Below are 20,609 nucleotides of genomic sequence, written 5' to 3'. Positions count from 1 at the left end.
GTTTTAACTTCCAGTACCTAAGGATATGACTGTATTCTGAGATGAGGCCTTTGAAGAGGTGAGGAAGGTAAAAAGAGGCCATTAGGTAGAACCCCAATTCAGTATGACTGGTTCCTTTATGAGAAGAGGAAGACACATCAGGAATATATATATATATATATATATATATATATATATATATATGTACATATATATATATATATAGAGAGAGAGAGAGAGAGAGAGAGAGGGGGAGAGGGAGAGAGAGAGAGAGAGGAGAGAGAGAGAGAGAAGACCATGTGATGCCATGTGCATACCAAAAAGAGAAGCTTCTGGACAATCCAACCCTGCCTGTACCTTGATCTTGGATTTCTAGCTTCCAGAACTGTGAAAAATTTCTGTTGTTGAAGCCACACAGTCTGTTGTGTTTTGTTATGGCAGCCCTAGCAGAGTAACACAGAGTACTTGAACTTTCTCACTGGAATTTTGCCAAGTCCTGATTCCTTTCGGTCTTACCTTGATAATACAAATCAGATTATTTCATGAAAGTTTTCAGTTACTTTGGATTGAAATCCTTTTTTGTCATGTGATATGTAAAGCCTTTCTGGTATGTTTCTTAGCTGACTGTCCTGCTTTCTCTGCTCTCCTCACACTGATAATATGAGCCATTATCCAGATGGCTGATTTCTCAGATCAGATCTGTTGAACTGTTTCTTCTTTCTATGATACCCTTCCCTTCCTTTTGTCTCCTGAGAAAGTCTTTATCCTTGAAATCTCCCCTGGTGCTCTTCCCCTAAGTCTTTCAGGCAGGCAGGTGGTCTTTACTCACATGGCACCCTGTACAGTGTGATGTGATTTATTCCTTTCTTGCATGCCGCCTCTGGACTGCAAGTCCTTGAACACCTGTCTGGATTTTCAAGTTTGCCTCTAGTTCCTAGAATAGTTCCTTGCACTTGGAAGGCACTCAGTTGATAGGAGACTTTGCTAGTTAGAAGCTTTAAGTATGAATACATGATTTAAGCTTATATAAACCATTAGATTAAGCGGAATGTATATTTGGCCTACTTTTAAGATGTTTTATTTTGAAAATATTCCTTTATTTGTCTTAAGTACTAGATATACATTTTATTACTGCTAGGAATACTTTCTGTTGTTATTTGTGTAAGACCAGCTCTTAACTTTTTATTTGGCTAGTTTTATTTTTTAAATACGTTTTTTTTCTTCTTAGATTCTATACATTTGCTTCTTGTCTGTTTAGAAGTTTACTTTAAAAAGTCTCTTCTCTCCACTCACGCCCCTCCCCCCTCAGTCATGGAAGGCCTTAACTTTATATTTTATGAAGCTGATTTGAGTGTTGTGACTTCACTAATGAAGGATATACTTTCTTTGAAGTCCTCTGAGTGCCTAACTTAGAGATCATCCATAGTGATGGCTTTCTAAAAGGTCAGGGCCCTCTTATTCCATGCAAACTTCAAGCAGGTAATTAATTTGTTCAGCCGTGCAGCAAGGTACTGGCCAAATGAGAACCTCAGAACTGACTTCCATCGCAGTGCCACTATACCAAAAGCAATAAGGATGCATATTGATTTTTTTTTTTTTTTGAGTAAAAGGGAAAGAAAAGTCAGAGCTTCAGGAAAACAACATGGAATACAAGAATGCTTGAAGTATACTGCTGAACTCTTCAGTGAATATACATAGTTACAGTAACATACTGTTTTAGAATTAATCCATAGAGCACAGTAGACATTGATTATGGTGCTGAATGTCAATATCAACCTCGACCATGTAAAAAGACAGCTGTTAAAAATTGGAAGGTTGAAAGGAGGTGGAAGAAGACCTAAGGGAAGAGGGCATCTGTGTCTTTACAGGAGATTGGTAAGGGGTGGAAAACATGAAGAAAGTAGTTGAGAGATACTGTCTCTGGTAGAGGGAGCAAAGAAGAAAGATAAAGTTATAAAGATAAACGTAACCAACAAAACAGCATAAGTGACTAATAACTTGGGGATTGAGGGAAGAAAAGAAAGCAGGGAGAGATGGTCTCAAGCGGGCAGTTCTCTTACCATGAAAAGCCAGTAGGTATTTAAGATGGATAAACTTAGAAATAGCATTATGTTAAAGTGTAACAAATAAACGATGAAAACAATGAGGTCTTATTTAAAAGAAATCAGAAGGTAAAATAATTGCAATTATATGTAAATATATCTGAATTTTTTGGCAGTGAAGACAAAAAGATTGTGTGGATGATGAAGTCTTTACACTGGAGAAAAGGAAGCACTTAATTTTTCATAGAGTTAATTTTTTCTGGCACCAGAATTTAGAAGGAAGTTACATTGTGAATTCTTTCATAAAGAATGTTAACAATGAACAGAATCTTAGCTAGAATTTGAATAGGAAGATCTATTCAGGGAGACAATTCAGAATCAACAGGAGGGAATATAATGGGCTATCAAGAAACCTCAAAATGAATTAACTTTATGTCCACATCATTTATTCATTCCACTCAGCAAATATACAAGCTCCTACGTAACCAGGTGTTGGACGACAGCTATTGATTTTCTAGAATTAAAGAAGATAGTCCCCATCCTTTCAGAACTTGGTCTAGGAATTTGTAGCTAGCTGAGTGGTTCTTGGCAGTAACTGGACCTTATCGATATTTACTAAAGTTGTATTTAACTGATATCATGAATACATTTTTAAAAATCAATTTTATCAAGTTAGAATTACAATGGAAAATACTCCAGTAACTGGAATGGTCGCATCTCTAAATCACAACATATCCTCTCTTCACGTATAATCAGAAGGCTACTTGTGCAGGGAATTGAAGTGATATGAGAAAAGTACTTTTAAGGGGCATTTCAGGTATTTGATGATGATTGATTAAGTACCCACCTTTTCTTTTCCCCAGCAGAGACCATCTCCAAAGTGACCATATTGCTCAGTTTGTCAGATTGAGTTGTGCTGCCCAGGACACAGGCCTAGACACATACCACTGTGTTTAACTGAATTTTGGTTGAGACATTATCCTAGAACCATCCAAAATCTTCAACTGTGATTTCACAGGGAATGTGCAACCTTTATTCTCAGAACAAAGCCAATAAGCAAATAAGTCTGAATTTAAGGATAATTCTGTGGAGAAGTAAGTCAGGGCTATAACTTTCTGTATGTTTCCCTCATTGGCTTTTATCTGCTTCAGCTCCACATTGAAGCTGCTGGATGGTACTCATATCAAGGTTGAGCTCCTTGACAGGTATTTAAAGCGATGTCTTCTGTTGTCTGTAGAAGTACATTTTTGATAGCAGATGAGCAGGCAACAAAGTTAATACTTGGAGAAATTAGGGGGGACTTAGAGCTGTTTCATTTCCACATTGAGAGCTAGGGTATGTGAAGGTCAAGACAAAATGTGTATCTAAAATAAATGATTGTTATATACAAAGTTCATTCAGTGTCTACCCAACTAGTGGCCACCATATACCAGAAGCTATTCTGGACCTTATTTTAATATTTAATGAAAGACTCCATCGAATATGGTAATATCTAATATCCTCACCAGTTCTAGTTCTACTTTCTACTATATATGAAACTTTAAAGACCTCAGGTGTGTGTGTGTGTGTGTGTGTGTGTGTGTGTGTGTGTGTGTGTGTAAATATACATACACACATGCACAAAATCTCATTGGATATAAGGGAAGTAAAAGAATAAGGGAAATGTAATGTTTATTCTTGATGTATACAAGAACTCAAGTGCTGCCAAAACTAAGATTAAGTCTAAAAAGTCTTCTGTAATGGAGATGCATTCATTAACATGAACCAGTATTTTAGGCCTAGTATGTATCAGCAGCTACTATGAACATAAGATGCATAAATGAAAAACAAAATGGTGCCTATTCTCAAAAGGTGTTTAGAAACCATGGAGCAAATAAGTTCAAAAATAGAAAATTAATAATGTAACAACCGCTCTAAAAGCGATATTACAAAATATAGTGATGCTAAGAGTGATACCTTTTAAAGCTTAGAGAAAGCCTAAGACTTGAGATAAGCAAATGTTAATTATAGGCAATAGGTCATCCAAGCAGAAAGAAACTAGCTTCTATTTAGTAAGCCCATAGTGGCCTTAGACAGTGGCCAGAAAGTAACTGAGAGGAAAGTCCTGACGAGGCCGTGTGCGTGGGAAGCGGGGCTGCACAAGAGTTGAGACAGACCAGTAACCCAGGAGCAGAAAGGGTAGGGTCTGTCTCAGCAGAACCAACATGTGGACTCTGTAACCAACCATCTTCTAAAAATTAGTCTCAGCCCTGGGAAAAGAAGGGAATCCCAAATTGACATGACTTTCAACTTTCTGGATAGAATGAGAAATAGAAAGTAAGTTGTTATAGAAATAAATTCCATTTCTTTTACTCCTGAGTTTGTAGAATGATGTTTTTGCCTGCCAAAGCTAAATACACTTAGTAAACATTTTGATTCAACTGCTACTTAATTCTGTAAATTAGTTCCTTCCGTACTAGAATAGAGAAAACAATCTCATATTTACGTTGGGTAAGAAAAACCTCTTTAGATTGTACCTACCCTTTCAGTGTTTGATTATTCCAGGGGTTGGCAAGCTTTTTCTGCAAAGAACCAGATAGTATATATTTTAAGCTTCGCAGAGCTACATAAGGACTCCATCATATAGTCTCCTGTCTTTTTATAACCTTTTAAAAAATATAAAAACGTTTTTCTCTTGGATTTGGATTGGTAGTTGTAGTTTACCAATCTTTAATTACTCAGTTATTTTGCTTAAGGTAGTTTTGCTAAACAAAGAAAAGTTGGCTAATAACATAAAAATATAAAATTATGGGCACCTGGGTGGCTCAGTTGGTTAAGTGACTGACTTCAGCTCAGGTCTGATCTCACCATTTGTGAGTTCAAGCCCCACATCAAGCTCTGTGCTGACAGCTCAGAGCCTGAGCCTGCTTCAGATTCTGTGTCTCACTCTCTCTCTGACCCTCTCCTGCTCACACTCTGTCTCTCTCTCTCAAATAATGAATAAACGTTAAAAAAATTTAAAAAAATATATAAAATTAAAGAAGGGAGATTTAATATATATGAAAAAGAACTTTTTCAAATGCTTTTAGCATGTTTTATAGTTTTTTTAATGAATAAACAATTTTTATTTTGAGGTGATATGAACTTGTTAAAGAATTTAAACAATCTGAAGTTGTGACTGACCAAGAGAGAGAAAAAAATGATCTTCAAAACTATTTGGCCAGGGACCCGTTTGACCCATATGTTCTTATATGGAGCCCAGTGGAAGAAATGATGGACAGAATTATCTATAAGGTACGTACGCTTCTAATATTTGTGTACTACTTCTTGGTCTTAGAGAATTATAAATGTGACTCCAGGGTTGAAAATTGTGAATGCTAGTAATTTTTCTGTGTCACAGTTTCCTCATTTGTAAAGTTGGGATGATAATACTATCCCCTCCATAGGATTATTTGAGGCACTAAATTAGTATGAAATGCTTAGTATAGTGCCTTTAAGGTAGTGAACTCTCAATATTTATTAGCTATTATTTCTTTTTTATTTCATTTTATTTTTGAAAGAGTGCAAGCAAGGGAGGGGCAGAGAGAGAGGGAGACACAAAATCCAAAGTAGGCTTCAGGCTTTGAGTTCTCAGTACAGAGCCTGACACTGGGTTCTCATGAGCCAAGTTCATGACATGAGCCAAAGTCCGATGCCTCACCAACTAAACCACTCAGGCACCCCAACTCTTGTTATTTCTAAGATAGCTGTCTTTTACTTCATAATGCTCTTTAATCATCAAGTCTCCACGCACCTTATGTTTAAGAAATAATCCTGTACCTCAACCGGTAGGTTACGGTACCTAATAGATTCAAAAGCAAGTGTTGAACTGTATTATGAAAGCTCAGAGTGTAAGAAACCCTAGAGACTTAGAAAAACGTTTGTAATGTAAATCATCATTATTAATGGCTTTATCTTCCTAGTGATCTTATTTTCTTCAAATTTTATTTCAAAACTCCCAATAGTGAAATGCAAGAATACAGCATCCCAGTTATTCCAAGCACAGCAGCAGCGCATTGTGGTTAGAGCACTAATTATGAAGCACCAGCCATTGTGCTCCACCTTCTCCACATTGCTCCCTTGCTGGGTTGCTTTGAAAAGCTGCATTACAGCCTTTGTCTTCTAGGCTTTTGTTTTTCTGTTTACTTAAATGTAAAAAGTGAAGAATTTCTCTGCAGTGCTTCATGGGAACGTTGTGAATTCAAAAATAACACTTGTAAAGCTTTTTTTCTTTTAAAGTCAATAAAATACTCATATCATTGCAGGATACAAAAACAAAGTAAAATTAAATGAAATGTTTGCTGTTGCTTTAGAGGCTGGACTTTGTAATTTATTACATAAGTTTCTGTTTCCTCATACACCTCCAACAAGCTTGCTTCTATCAACAATGGTTAACATAGAAAAGACAGACCTGGGTCAAGATCCAACCTGAATTACTTAGAAGCTTGGTAAACTTGGGCAAATTATTTTGCTTTTATAAGCCTATTTCTTCATCTCTAAAACAGGCTCACATACCTAACTGCTGAGTTATCGAAAAGATTCATATCACCCAGAATATAGTAGGCACTCAATCAACATCACCAAGAACTGCTATTCACACCTACAGCCTTAGGAAGGCACAGGATTTTAAACCTAAAATAAATTTGAATATTTTTGAGTTTGGGGTACCTGGGTGGCTCAGTCAACTGGTTAAGCATCCAACTTTGGCTCAGGTCATGATTTCACTATTCATGAATTTGGCCCAGTGTTGGGCACTATGCTGATAACTCAGAGCCTGAAGCCTGCCTCAGAGTCTCTGTCTCCCTCTCTCTCTCTCTGCCCTTCCTCCACTCATAATCTGTGTCTCTCTCAAAAATAAATAAACATTAAAAAAATACTTCTGGGTGATGCATATATTCTCCAATTGGCCACACATCCAACCCAATAGCATCACATGTGGAAATTCATGCTCCAAGAAGGCTTCTGAGTTTGGCCCTGGGCCCTGGGTTCTTTGCCTGGAGTTCAAATGGATAGGCTTTCCAAAGGAGCAGTTGAATGAAAAACGCATATTTCTTTCACCATTCATTTACTAACATTTCCTGTGGGCTGCCAGTGAACAGAAGTGGAGAGCTACAGAGATATATAAAGCATAGTCTCTGTCCAGGGAGCTTTTCCATTCAATAATAGTTTTTTTTTCTTTTGGAAATTTGAAATTAAAATTAGGTAGTATATCATGCATAACCAGGGTAAATAAATGTGGCAATATTTAAAGACATGTAAATATAGTGAATTAGTTTTCTGTCTTACATTTATGTCTTCTTAGTCTTAATCCTTTCCTAAAACTTTAAAAACTGAACCTCTAATTTTTTATCCATGTTACTTCAAGTATCAATTTTTGGTATAAAAATACAATTTCATCAAAGATGAATGACCCCCCAGGAGTATTTCTCAACATGGTAACTGTCTTTTATCTCAACCTCCTCCTATTTAGCTGTTGAAGTAATCTCCTCAGAGGATTTTGTGTTTCTCCCTTTCAAAACTATCTTTTTCTTCTCTTTAGTTTGACAGAAAAAGAAATTTCAACTATGGAGGCTCCACATTTCCCAGTATGACTCTATTTTTCTGCTCAGGAAAAGTGATTTCGTACCTTTTCTGTCACAGTCAACTCTTTCTCCTGAATTTCTTTATAGCTTTTGCAAATTTTTTACTTGATCCAGGTTGTTTATGTGGAAAAGGATCATTTCCCTCAGTATGTATTAAAACAACTTTGAAAAATGCATCTAGACAACTCAACACATTTCAAAGCTAGATATTAATTTGCTCCCCTACTATAAATTTTTAAATGTAGTAATCAAAAACTGAACAGAAAACGGGGTTTGCTCTCACAACATAAAAATCACAGCAACATCAAAGTTACACTTTCAGTTCTGACTGTCCTTTTGAAATAGAGATATGATATAAATATCATATATTTGTAAGACTAAGCATTTTTAGAATCATTAAAAGGAACGTAAAATAATTGGAATCTATAGATTTCTAGATGACCCCACAAAAGAGAGAGTAGGGCCAAGCGGAATGCCTTGGATACAGCCTCAGGACCCCCCGCCCCAGGGCTTTCCAGCTCTGCATAGCCATTTGCATACCTCTCCCAAAAGCCTGAGTAATGTTTCATGAGGAAAATGAGTAACCATGCTTTTTTGTTCTCCTCAGACATGGTTCTTGCTTAGCCCTCTGTTTCCATCTCTCTGATTTCCCACCAGTCCCAGCATATCACCCCCACCTTCTGTTTGCTGCTGCTCAGCAATTTTTCTTGATACCCTGCTTTGCTGGAACAGCCCCAGCCTCCAAAGAAGCCCACCAACCTGAAAATACAGACTTGGGAATCTGGCAGATCTGGGCTTGTATTTGGCTCAGTAGCTCATTAACTGTGATCTGGGGCAGGTAATAACATATGTAAAGTGCCTAGTGTGGTACCTGACTTTTAGTAGGCATTCAATAAAAGGTAGTTGCTGTTATTTTACACACTGGTGTTCCTGCAAACAGAACCTACTACCGACATGTCTCTCTGTCTTAATAGCTGGAATAGTGGCTTTCTAATTGATTCCATCCATTCATGTTCCCCCACCCTCCCTGGATAAAAATCATTACTGTTGGGAATGTTTAGGCATGTAGTGACATAGCAGATGTTTTGTGTGAAAAGGAACTGTGTGATTATTTCAAGAATTCTATAATTTTTGAAAGTGTAGGGACCTTACTGTTTTGTTCAACCTTCAATTAACAGATACTAAGAAGGTAATCTAGCTGTGGCTATGTTAACATTTCAAGATAAATCTTTCTTTCCATTTACAGCAGCATTCCTATGACATTATTTGTCTGAGAGCAGTAATTATCATAAGGAGTCATGATGACTTACCAAATGCGAAGCTCTTTGAAGCAGGAACATGTTGTGAACTTTCACTGTGTGCCAGACTCCAGACGATGCTGAGATTACAAAGACAAGTACAACCTGCAAGACAAAATTTTTCCACACCTTTGAGGAAGTCACATTTCATAAATGGGCTTACTCATGAGTTCTTGGAAAACTGTATTACTGAATGACAGAGTGAGTGAGGCCAATAATCTCAATGCCCACCCCTCACCCTCAAGACTCCTTATCTACCTTTGGCTGGTGCAGACATTGTTTCCAAAATCCTTCAGCATCTTCTCCACAGACAGTGACCTTTGCTAAAAAGAAATTCTTTATCTGATTGTAAGCTACTTGATCCGTAATGGCGTTTTGCAGCAATCAACAGGCATTCTAGAATCCACCTTGTACAGCATATTCTGTGCCTCTGTTTAAACTCTTAACTGTACCCAATAAGCTAGTAGTCGACATACTCCTTGATGGGGTTTTGTAGTGATGTTGGAGTTTGGAGCTGATGGCCAAGAAAGAATTCTTGAGGACATCTTTGGTGCAATAAAGGAGATTTTATTAAAGCATAGGGACAGGACATGTGGGCAGAAAAAGCTGCACTAGGGTTTGATGGTTAACTGCTTACCCTCAGGTTGAGAGGGGGTTAGGGACAGTGTAGTCTTTAAGGAATTTTGGGAGCAAGGTTTCCAGGACCTTGAGATGCTAGTTGTTGTTAGGAAAATGCCATTTATTACTATTTAGTAAAACCTCAGTCATGAGACCCTTCAGATGTATATCAGGCGGTCCAAGCTTGGAGTGTGATTGCCAGCACATATCTGGGGGGAGTTGAGATAAAGAAGTTTCCAAGGGAATTTTTACGTGTTAAAGTCGACTTACAGGATCCCCGGGGGTCAGAGTAATGTTAAGTCAGGGTTCCCTTTTGCCCCCAATGAAGTGTCCTCAAGGAGCAGCTCAACTCTGAGACGGGGGAGGGGGGGTCACTCTGCCGGTTTCAAGGACGTGTCAATGGGCTGTAGGCAGTAAGGGAATTTAATTTTTCACTTGCCTTTGTTTCCCACACCACCATGGCAAACCCTTAAACCCTTTTACATCTTGATAAGGATGATATTCAGGCTCCAAGAAACAGAGTCTATAGGTTTCTGGAGGTTATGCTGTCGATAAGATTGCCTTTTTCTTGCAGCATACTAAGTTATCCGTAAACTGAAGGAGACTCTAGTCCTGCATGACTGTAATTGCTATCATTCAACCATTTGCTTTCTTTCCTTTCCCCTGTTCTCAGGCAGCCAGGAGTGTCCTAGGAATGTCACATATATCCCACCCGGGGTGGTTGGATGCTATTAGCCTATATCCTTTGCCCTCAGCTTGGCTTATGCTGCCTGATCAGTTCTCATCATTTTTTTTCTGGCCAGAATAACAACTGTGGCTATTTATTCTACCTCACTGGTAATCAAGCATGAAAGACATCAGGATTTTTACAAATACATTAAAGGTGAGGATATTTTTAAATACAAAAAGCTTTAGGTAAACACCCTGTCAAAAGTAAAGGATTAGGAAATTAATGGTGGGCTTTGATTTATAATGTTGAGATTTTAAAAACAAACATTTACAGACATGTAAATAGATTCCTTCAGACCAGAGAGAAGCAGTCTGCTCCATCCCTTTACCTGTAGAAATTAGAAACGGTGCTGTGACCCTCTATGTTCTTGTCTCTCTCGTGTTCCTCACACCCTAAGGCTTTGTCATTTGAGTTCAGTGTAGTTTGTATGTTATTGTAAACAATGAGAAAGTACTAATCAAATCTACTTTTCAAAAACACCCTTTTCACCTAAGTGTTCAATCTTGTATTTCCATTCTTTTGGATTCAGAGTATTCATTTTTGAAACAAAAACATCCCTGTTTAACAGTGGAACGTATCAGTGGGGAAAATATAGCTTAGTTTTCAGAAATTCACTGTGGGCACAACTTTATTAACGTGTGTTTTAAGCTGTACAAGGTGAGTTTGGGGTACACATTCGCATCAGTTTTATGCTTTGACTTACCAACCTGGATAATAATCTTTCAAGTCAAATTTCTTGTACCGTGTCCTTAATTTTGGAAAAAATGTAAACATTCCTTGGTTTGGTGAAATTCATTATTTCTATGATTTTTCTCATTTTAAATATCATTAAATATTTACTTTTTATTCATGGGTTTTTATGAAGTTTCTTTATTAAAAACTAAGTTACATTTACAGGCCAAAGAGGCTGCCTTTATAATAGCTTATTTGGTGTTCTGGCTTCTCTGGTTTTGTGTTTCTCAAAGTTTGGCCCCCATACCAGAAGCATCTGCATCACAAGCAAGTGATGGAAGAGGAAGTCTCTAAGGGAGGTGACTGAGCTGGATGGTACTTTGACCCCCACAGTTCCCAGGTTTCCAGAGCAATCTTAACCTTGCCTCTTCTGTTCTCTCCAGCACTGTGTTTTTGCTCAGTATTTTAGACTGTTTTTTATTTTTTCAGGATGGTAAACCTGTACTCAGCTGTGACATCTTCATTTTTAGTTTGTCTATTGAAATTTTGAACTAGTAATTATACATATGTATTATATAATAATTATATAATTTTAAGGAAAATTTTAGTTTATATATAATATACTTAATTCATTTATTTTATATATAACTTATTATATATATTTTATATATAATTTATATATAATTAATATATAGTATAAATATTTATTAAAATTTGTTTTTAGTTTACATCATATGCAACATAAATCAAAATAACTTAATTAAATAATATATACATATTTTTTCTAGAATATCTATTTTTGTGCTCTGTCATCTTTTTTTAAATATTCTTTAAAAATGTTTTTTAATGCTTATTTATTCTTGAGAGAGAGAGAGACAGAGCGTGAGTGGGGGAGGTGCAGAGAGAGAGGGAGACACAGATGCGAAGCAGGCTTCAGGCTTCGAGCTCTCCACGCAGAGCCCCATGCGGGGCTCGAACCCACGAACCGTGAGATCATGACCTGAGCTGAAGTCAGACGCTCAACCAACTGAGCCACTCGGGCGCCCCTAATGTCATCTCTTTAAGATTTATTTTTAATTCTCTTGTTTCTCCACTTCTTCCTCAAAAAGAAAACTTTATTCTATGTTTTTATTAAATGGTAATTAACACAAAAATCATATTACTTTCAGATGTACAACATACTGATCTGACAATTCTATACATTGCTCATGTTCATCACAGTGATAAACATGGTCACCATACAACATTATTAAAATATTATTGGCTATATTCCCAATACTGCACTTTTCACCTATGTGACTTATCTTTTTATAAACTGAAGTTTGTACCTCTTAATCTCCTTTTACTGTTTCACCCATTCCCCACCCATCTGCCCTCTTACAATCAACAGTTTGTTCTCTGTGTTTAAAGAATGCCATCATTCTCTATGATCAGTTTAGCCTTCTTTTTCTGGGGTTACACAGTCCCCTGAAGTGTATTCTGATTTTGCTTTGCTTGCTTATGTCATGTTTCTTCAATATTCAGATTGCTTTTTACCTACCATCACTGTCCCCACCACTGAATAAACTGACCAATCATTACCAGTTCTGGGAGGGAGGGATTCTCTAACGACAAGGGCAGAAAAGGGGTCAAGTAAGCCCATCGGCTGGTTCCTGCCCTCAGCTTCCCCTCAACCAAGACTGTTAAGATGTGGCAAGCCCTCATAAGACCAAAGATAGCAAGCAAGCAGTTTCATTGCCATGCTGCATCTTGTGCCCCCTCAGGGACCCACAGAAACACCAACCAAACATGCTTGAGTCCTAGACAACATACAAATGCATCCATTTCATTCAGTGCCCTCCCTGCTGCCCCAGTGGTAGAATGGCAAGGTCTATGGTAATGTCTGTTCAACTGTTTAAGAAGCAGTCAATCCATTTTCCAAAGTGACTGCACATTTTCATTCCCACCAATAGCACATGACAGTTCAGTTTCTTCTCTGTTCTTACCAACACTTCATATGGTCCATCATTTTAGTTTTAGCTATTTTTTAAAGTATATTTATTTTAGAGAGAAAGAGAACCAGAGGGGAAGGGGCAAAGGGAGAAGGGGACAGAAGATCTGAGGCAGGCTCATGCTGACAGCAGAGAGCCTGATGTAGGGCTTGAACTCACAAACCCCAAGATTATGCCTTGAGCCAAAGTTGGACACTTAACTGACTAAGCCACCTAGATGCACCTATTTGGGCTTTTAAAAATACTTCTGTGGTAAGTCATCCCAAGAAAAATGAATTGATTTACCCAAACAAAAACTTGTGGGCAAATGTTCTTATCAGTCAGAGCCAAAACCAGACTTCAAGGTGCCACTCAGGGACTTTCCAAGATGATGGAAGCATTTTACATCTTGATTGAGGTATTGGTATGGTATAAACATGATTATTTAAACATGATTACTTAAATGTGGAATAATATAAGAGGTTTCTAATGTGGCAGGTCATTACATGGTTCGTGGTTGGCAGAGGTAGGGAAAGGTATAAAAAAAGAGATGAAGGGGAGATAGAGTTCAACTGAACAGGAGGGCTACTCAGAGACTTCACTAAACTGTGATTAGTATATATGCATGATCGCATGTGCACATTTACATAATGTTATTTATGGACAGGGCTGCTACAGTGCACCACCCCAAGAGGAACATTTCTCGTGAGTGGTTATGTAAAGCAATAGTACTTCATAATGTTGTAAATATGTAAAAAAAATTTTTACACACCAATAAAATATGAAATAAAATAAGGGGCTATTATTTCCATAATAAACCAATCCAATCAATGCTTAGTAGGGAAAGACTCCCAGTGGCAAGTATTTATTTCTTAACTAACAGTGTGGTATTTAAGATTTTGTTTATGGCTTCTGAACTGGATCTAAATCTCCTAAAATATATCTTAAAACATGTTTTTTAATGTTTATTTGTTTTTGAATGAGAGACAGAGCATGAGCAGGAGAGGAGCAGAGAGAGAAAGACACGGAATCCGAAGCAGGCTCCAGGCTCTGAGCTGTCAGCACAGAGCCTGATGTGGGGCTCAAACCCACAAACCATGAGATCATGACTTGAGTCGAAGTTGGATGCTTAACCAAATGAGCCACCCAAGCACCCCTCTCCTAAAACATATCTTAAACTTTTCCTACACTGAGGCCTAAATTTGATCCCTATATGGAAACACAGCAATATCTGCATTTTCTTCACAGTGTAATGATGTTAAGCTGCACTAAAGCTTGGATTCAAGCTAAGTCATACAGAACTAGCAGTAACAGGTTTATTCTTTTGTTTTGATTTTTGTTTTTTGGCAAGTACTAAAATGAATGTTTCATCCCTTGCTCATAAAAAGAAATGAAAATTCTATTATATATAGTTTATACTTTTGTAAATATGGGAAATATAAAACTATTTGCTAAAGGAACTATTAGAATTAGTAAAATCATTAATATATACAGTTCTTCTAGTAGCTTGACTGCATCTTCCTTCCATTGCTTCTCTGGTGGACTCAGACAAGCCGAGCAGTCAAATGGCAGAGGGTAGCAGGTACATCTGAGATGGCATGAACCTCAGGATAGAAATTATTATCCACGATGCCTCAGACCACTGATATACCACAGGTGGCTCAGAGGCCCTGCTTTCCCCCCAGGGGTCAAGCATCTTGGTGTTTCTGTGGGTCCCTGTGGACGCACAGGATGCAGTGTGGCAATGAGTTTGCTTGCTTGCTCATGGACCACAAGATCATAACCTGAGCTGAAGCCAGATGCTTCATCAACTGAGCCACCCAGGTGCCCCTAGAACTTATAATTATTATATGCAGGAAGGTGTCAGAGGCAGGTCTCCACGATGTCCCTATACATCGTGTGGCAACTTTTGTCCCAGACAATCTTCACAAGGATGGTTGAATAGAAAACACACTTAGAAAAGAGAAATAAGTGCTTTGTTTTGCCACAAGAAATAATGTTCTTTGATTTTAACCTAGGAATCTTGCTTTTTGTACTACATCTATGAAACTGTGGTAAGTTGACTTGTTTAGAGTAAAATCTCAGACCCTCCACAGCCCTTGACTACTCCCATACTTGTTACTCCACTATTATTGCAACCTGAACCAGTTTGATATTTAAACACTTCATGATAATCCGTGATGTGTAAACATATTTATTCAATCATTCTCATATTGATTAAAATTATTTTTTCTCTCTCTGTCTCTACAAATAATGTAACAATAAATATACCACTGTAAAAACCTATTTTGGTTTGGGGTGTGTGTGTGTGTGTGTGTGTGTGTGTGTGTGTGTGTGTGTGTAATTGGATAGATTGCCAAGAATATGATGATTTTGTCCTTATTCCAAATCTGTTGTTTGTCTATTGACTATATTTATGATCTCTTTTGCCATCCAGAGCAATTAAGGTTTATGTAGTCAACTATCTGTATTAAAGATCAAAGCCATTCCAAATGTTGGAGCTAAGACTCCGCAAACCACTTTTCTCCTTGCAGCTGCCTTCCTGTTGGGTCTGAGGCCCAAGTCAGAGGCCAGGCTTATAGGATCCCTGTGAGAGAGTGATAAGCCCAGTCTCTTCCCTCTGCTCTCCTAGTCCTGGAGTGAGTGGGTGGCTGTGTGCATACATGCACATACTTCTTGCTCACTGAGCTCTCACAACACCTGTGTACCCAATTTGGAATATTAAATTCCTTTCATTGAAATAATCAGTGCATTTCTAGCTTTCCTTACTGGATCCTAATATATAATTTTGTAAAAACTTATAGGTTTTGATTTTTTAATGTATCCCCTAAACATTAATTTGTGCATATCTTAGATTTTCTTATACTGTTTAATTTTATGTGCATTGAAATATTTAATATATCTGAAATTGAGTCTCAGATTATTATATAAGAGAAAGATCACATTTTAATTTTTTCCAGATGAGTACTCAGTTGAAAAAGCAGCCAATTATTAACAAATTCATACTCCTTTCATTGGGTATAATATAAAATTATCATGTTAATTTTCATATATACTAAAATATATTCCTGGAAGCTGATCAATTTTTAAGATACAACTGTTCATTCCATATTGCATTATTATAGTAGCTTTATATTTTGATCTGATACTTAAATTTTCTGCTTCTACTTCTAGGTGCTTAAGGCTGGGAATTTAAGAAAGTCGTTCATTTTTGAAATATTAATAGAGTATCCAGGTTTTTCATTAAATTTTTATTAATTCTAGCATATTTTTTCTAGAATCTCTTTAGTTGATGGACTTATAATATATAAAGTTTAATTTTTATGAAAATAGTATATGTTAAAATTTTAAAACAATGGCTTTTGTTTCAAAATTTATTTCATCAATATTAATTTGGATTTATAAACTTTCTTTTGATTGGTAATCAATCTTCTGGTATATCTTTACTATTCATTTACTTCATTTTCTCATTTCCTTCTCTCCTTTCTTCTTTTGAATTGGTCAGCTTCTATTGCTTTGGGAATTATTTTTATTTCTACTATTTCAGTTCATACTCCAGGAATTTAAAGTATAAGTGTAGTCAATATCTTTATGGTCCCCTTAAACCAGAGATTGATAAGCTTTTTCTATAAACAGCCAGATAGTAAATATTTTAGACTTTCAGGTCATAGAGTCATTTTGCAACTATAGGTCTCGCTTTGTAATATGAAAGCAGCCATAGACATTAAAGAAACAACTAGATGTGGTGGTGTCCTGTGAAACTTTATTTATAAAAATAGATGTTGCACTGCCACCAAGCACCTAATAGATGGAGCCTCCTCCAATGCCAAGAGCCCAGAAGACAGAATATCAAGACTCAGACTATTGTGAGTTGAACTGTGCCCTACAAAATATATGTGGAAGTTCTAACTCCCAGTACCTGTGAATGTGACTTTATTAGGAAATAGTCTTTACAGAAATAATCAAGCTAAGGTGAAGCCATACTGGATTGGGATGGACCGTAAATCTAATGACTGGGGTTCCCATGAAAAGGCCATGAAGAGATACAAACAAACACGCAGAGAAGTCCATGGGAAGGCAGATTAGAGGTCAGGTGATTCAGCTGCACCCAAGGAACACCAAGAATTGCTGGTAACCCCCAGGATCTAAGAAGAGGCAAGGAAGAATGCTTCCCTAGAAACTTCAGAAGGACCAGGGCCCTGCCAACTCCACCATTTGGTATTTTTAGCCTCCCAAACTGTGATAGGATAAATTTCTATTGTCTCAAATTAAGAGAAAATAGAAGCAAGCAAGGTTCAGTACATGGGCTGTAGTTTGTCAGGCTCTGTCACAGGATCAAGTCATTTAGAATGTTTCAGTGCTAACCATCCCCCTTGTTTGCAGCTTACATTCAAATGTTGCCATGAATCCAATTATTTTTCCAAAAAATTCTATAAATGGGTTTTTCTTATTGTTTTACTTTTTTAATTGTCACTACTGTTTTACATTAGTATGTATTTAAATTATCCATATGTTTACCATTTTCATCACTGTTTTTTTCTTATTTCCCAGATCTTACTTATGGAGTTGTTTTCTTTACCTTGAACTGTATTTTTAGATTTTTCTCTTAGTGAATAACTTTAGGTGAAAACTCATCTTATCTGAAAATATTTTTATTTTAATCTTATTCCTGGAAAGTTGTTTCACTGTGCCTAAATATCTAAAAGTTAAAACTTATTCCACTGCCTTCTGGGTTCTGTTGTTTGTTGCTGAGAACCCAGTAGTCCACGGGGGCCCTTTCCACCTAACTGCCTAAAACATCTTTGGTAGTTTCATCATGATGTGTCTTATTGTGCATTTCATTTGTTTAACAAATATGTTGAATGTCTACACTATGTTGGGTACACTTTTAGGAATTTGGGATAAATCAGAGAGGAATGAAGGAAAAAAACCTCATGATAGATTATATTTTATGGGAGAAGGAAGAGACATAAATAAAAAATAAACATGAGCAGTATGTTAGGTATGTACGATGGAGGAAAGGTAGATCATAGTAAAGGTGATCAGGATTTCTGGGAGGATGGATCAAACTGCAGGAAGAAACAAGGTAGTTAGAGTATACTTCACAAAGAAGGAGATAGTTAATGAGGAAAGATATGAATAAGAGCATTGAGTAAATGGACATTCTAGACTTAGCTAGATTTAAGCCAAAATATTGTGTTGGAGGAATGACAGTGAGGTCAGTGTGGGCTGGAAAGGAGCAGGTATGAGGTAGAGCAATAGGAGACTGGTTTAGGGTCACTGCTGGAATTGGATATATATTCAACATGTTGAACAAAGAAGTGACAAAAAGTGACCTGTTTTAAAAGGGTCACTAAGCAGCTGCTAAATTGAAACTAGGTTTTAGGAAGCAAGGGTAGAAACAGAGAACTGTAGAAATTGATTACAGTTGCTCAGGTGAGAGATGATGGTGATTTAGACTGAAGTTGCAGTAGTGATGGCGATAAGGTATGTTCAGATTCCCAATACATTTTGAAGCTAGGACCAACAGGATTTCTGCTAGATTAGATGTGGAGATGAAGGTCGCTCCAATAATCAGCCAGAGGCTGGAGTAGCAGCAGTCTCCTTTGGAATTCACTGGGTTTATTCCAAATGAGGATTTGAATTGTAAAAAAAAAATCCTGTGAGATTCCCAGGTTTTATCTTTTTATTTCCTCTTTCTAGAATTTCAGTAAATTGTATTTTAGACTCTTCTCTGTGGTTTTAAATCTCTTTTCATATGTTTAATCTCTTTGGATTCTGGGCTCCATTCTGAATACTTTCTTCAGATTCACTATTTACTGTAATCCAAACATAATCTGATGTTTAACTAATATGCTGAGTTTTAATTTTTTTAAATGTTTATTTATTTTGAGAGAGAGAGGAGAGAACATGCACACAAGCAAGTAAGGGGCAGAGAGAAAGAGAGAGAGAATGAATTCCAAGCAGGCTCCGTGCTCAGTGTGGAGCCTAACACAGGGCTCGATCCCATTACTGCAAGATTACAGCTTGAACCGATAACAAGAGTTAGATGCTCAACCCACTGAGCCACCCAGGCACCCCAGGTGAGTTTTAGTTTCATTAAAAATTTTTGTTCCACTACTGAACACTCTCTCAAAGTAGTGGGATGAGTTACTTCTAGAGCTATCCTAATTTGTTTCCTGGCTGTCAGGGATCACCGCCCTTCACTGCCTGATATCCAGTACCTTCAAAACTGTTGTTAATATTTTGTCTGTTTTCTTTTTCAGTTGTCTTAGTTGGAAGGTAAATCTGGTCCTTGTAATTACAACTTGGTTAGAAGCAGATACAACTTGGAATATAACATTTAACCTGCTCTTAATAGCAAGCACATTCCAGAGAGAAGGTACAGCAAATGAAAAGGTTTGAGATGGATATAATCTAATAGGTATATTGATGTGTTCTAATAACTAAGAGAAGATGTGTTCCAATAACTAAATGAACAGTGAAAAGGAGGAGAACTGTCCTCAGATGAGGATGGAAAGAAATGCAGGGCTCAGATGATACAAGGACTTTGTTGCCTTTGTATTTTTAATATATATACTGCATGTGTAGGTTTGTGACTACTGTATCATCTTTACAGATTATGCCTTCTTACTTTTATAGAATGTCCTTTAATTCAACTTGGTCCTTTCAATTTTAGTTGTACCTAGTCTGAAATTAATATTATGATGTTTTATTTTTGTTACATTTGACTAGAATCTCTTTATGTATCTCTTTATAAGTAATATACCTTTAACATTTTGTTTATATTGTATTTTTATAAACAGTACTTTGCCTAGGTTTGTTTTAAATGAATCTAATAATCTCTTTGTCTTTGTAGGCAGAGTTTATTCACTTTTTCTCTAGGATTGATACATTTTTATTTCATGATTTGTGTTGTTTTGTTTGATAATTTTCTTTACATTGCTTTTTCTCTTTTATTTTTGTAGTTTGGGTCAATTTGCTTTTCATTTTTTTTTTGTTAATTTGGAAGCTCAACCACATTTTAAAATTTCATAAATCATCACTTTGCTTTTCTTGGCACTTAGCAATCTGTCATCTATTTCTCTATTATTTAAAATATGTTGCCAATTATTTTGTCTATTAACATGCTGTTTTCCCACCTAGGTATTCTACTTTTCCCTCGCCCAAGTTTTATTAAATGAGATTCCTCCTCTCTTCTCTATGTCACTCCCAACTATATGAAACATTTGGAAAAATTTTCCTGATCTTATATCCTTTCTACTATATTAATTCTTAGGTTTTACTATATTAATTTCATGTTTTATATATCAATTATATATTTTATTTCAAGACCATGTTTAGAATTTTCATTGAATTTTCACTACATTGTTTTAGGGTGATTGTATTATGTTTAAATAACATTAATAATAATATCATATGATTTAATGTTATGTATAAAATATGTAACACATTAGCATGATATATATTTAAATAAAATTTTCCAGAGGGTCTAAGAGATAAATAAATTCAGATTTATTTATGTTCTCCATTGTTTCTTTTTCATGGATATCCATCTTGAAGTCTCTGTTTTGCTTTTTTTAAAAATGTTTTTTAATGTTTACTTTTGAGAGACAGAGACAGAGACAGAGTGTGACTGGGGGAGGGGCAGAGCAAGAGAAGGACACAGAATCTGAAACAGGATCCAGGCTCTGAGCTGT

At 36.6% G+C, this 20,609-nt stretch overlaps 1 long non-coding RNA gene across 1 annotated transcript in view; it reads right to left on the bottom strand.

The window, feature by feature from the left end:
- Positions 1–8,988, bottom strand: part of LOC115295565 — a 16,790-nt gene extending 7,802 nt beyond the window's left edge. The window contains exons 1-2 of the long non-coding RNA XR_003910471.1: positions 8,932–8,988; positions 4,542–4,582 (exon numbers count right to left, since the gene is read on the bottom strand). This is a non-coding gene — a long non-coding RNA (uncharacterized LOC115295565). The remainder of the gene's footprint in view (positions 1–4,541; positions 4,583–8,931) is intronic.
- Between the last annotated feature and the right edge of the window lie 11,621 nt (positions 8,989–20,609).

This window comes from Suricata suricatta, chromosome 7 (genome assembly GCF_006229205.1).
Source record: "Suricata suricatta isolate VVHF042 chromosome 7, meerkat_22Aug2017_6uvM2_HiC, whole genome shotgun sequence".
NCBI classification, from domain to species: Eukaryota; Metazoa; Chordata; class Mammalia; order Carnivora; family Herpestidae; genus Suricata; species Suricata suricatta.
This window is presented reverse-complemented; position numbering and strand designations above follow the sequence as displayed.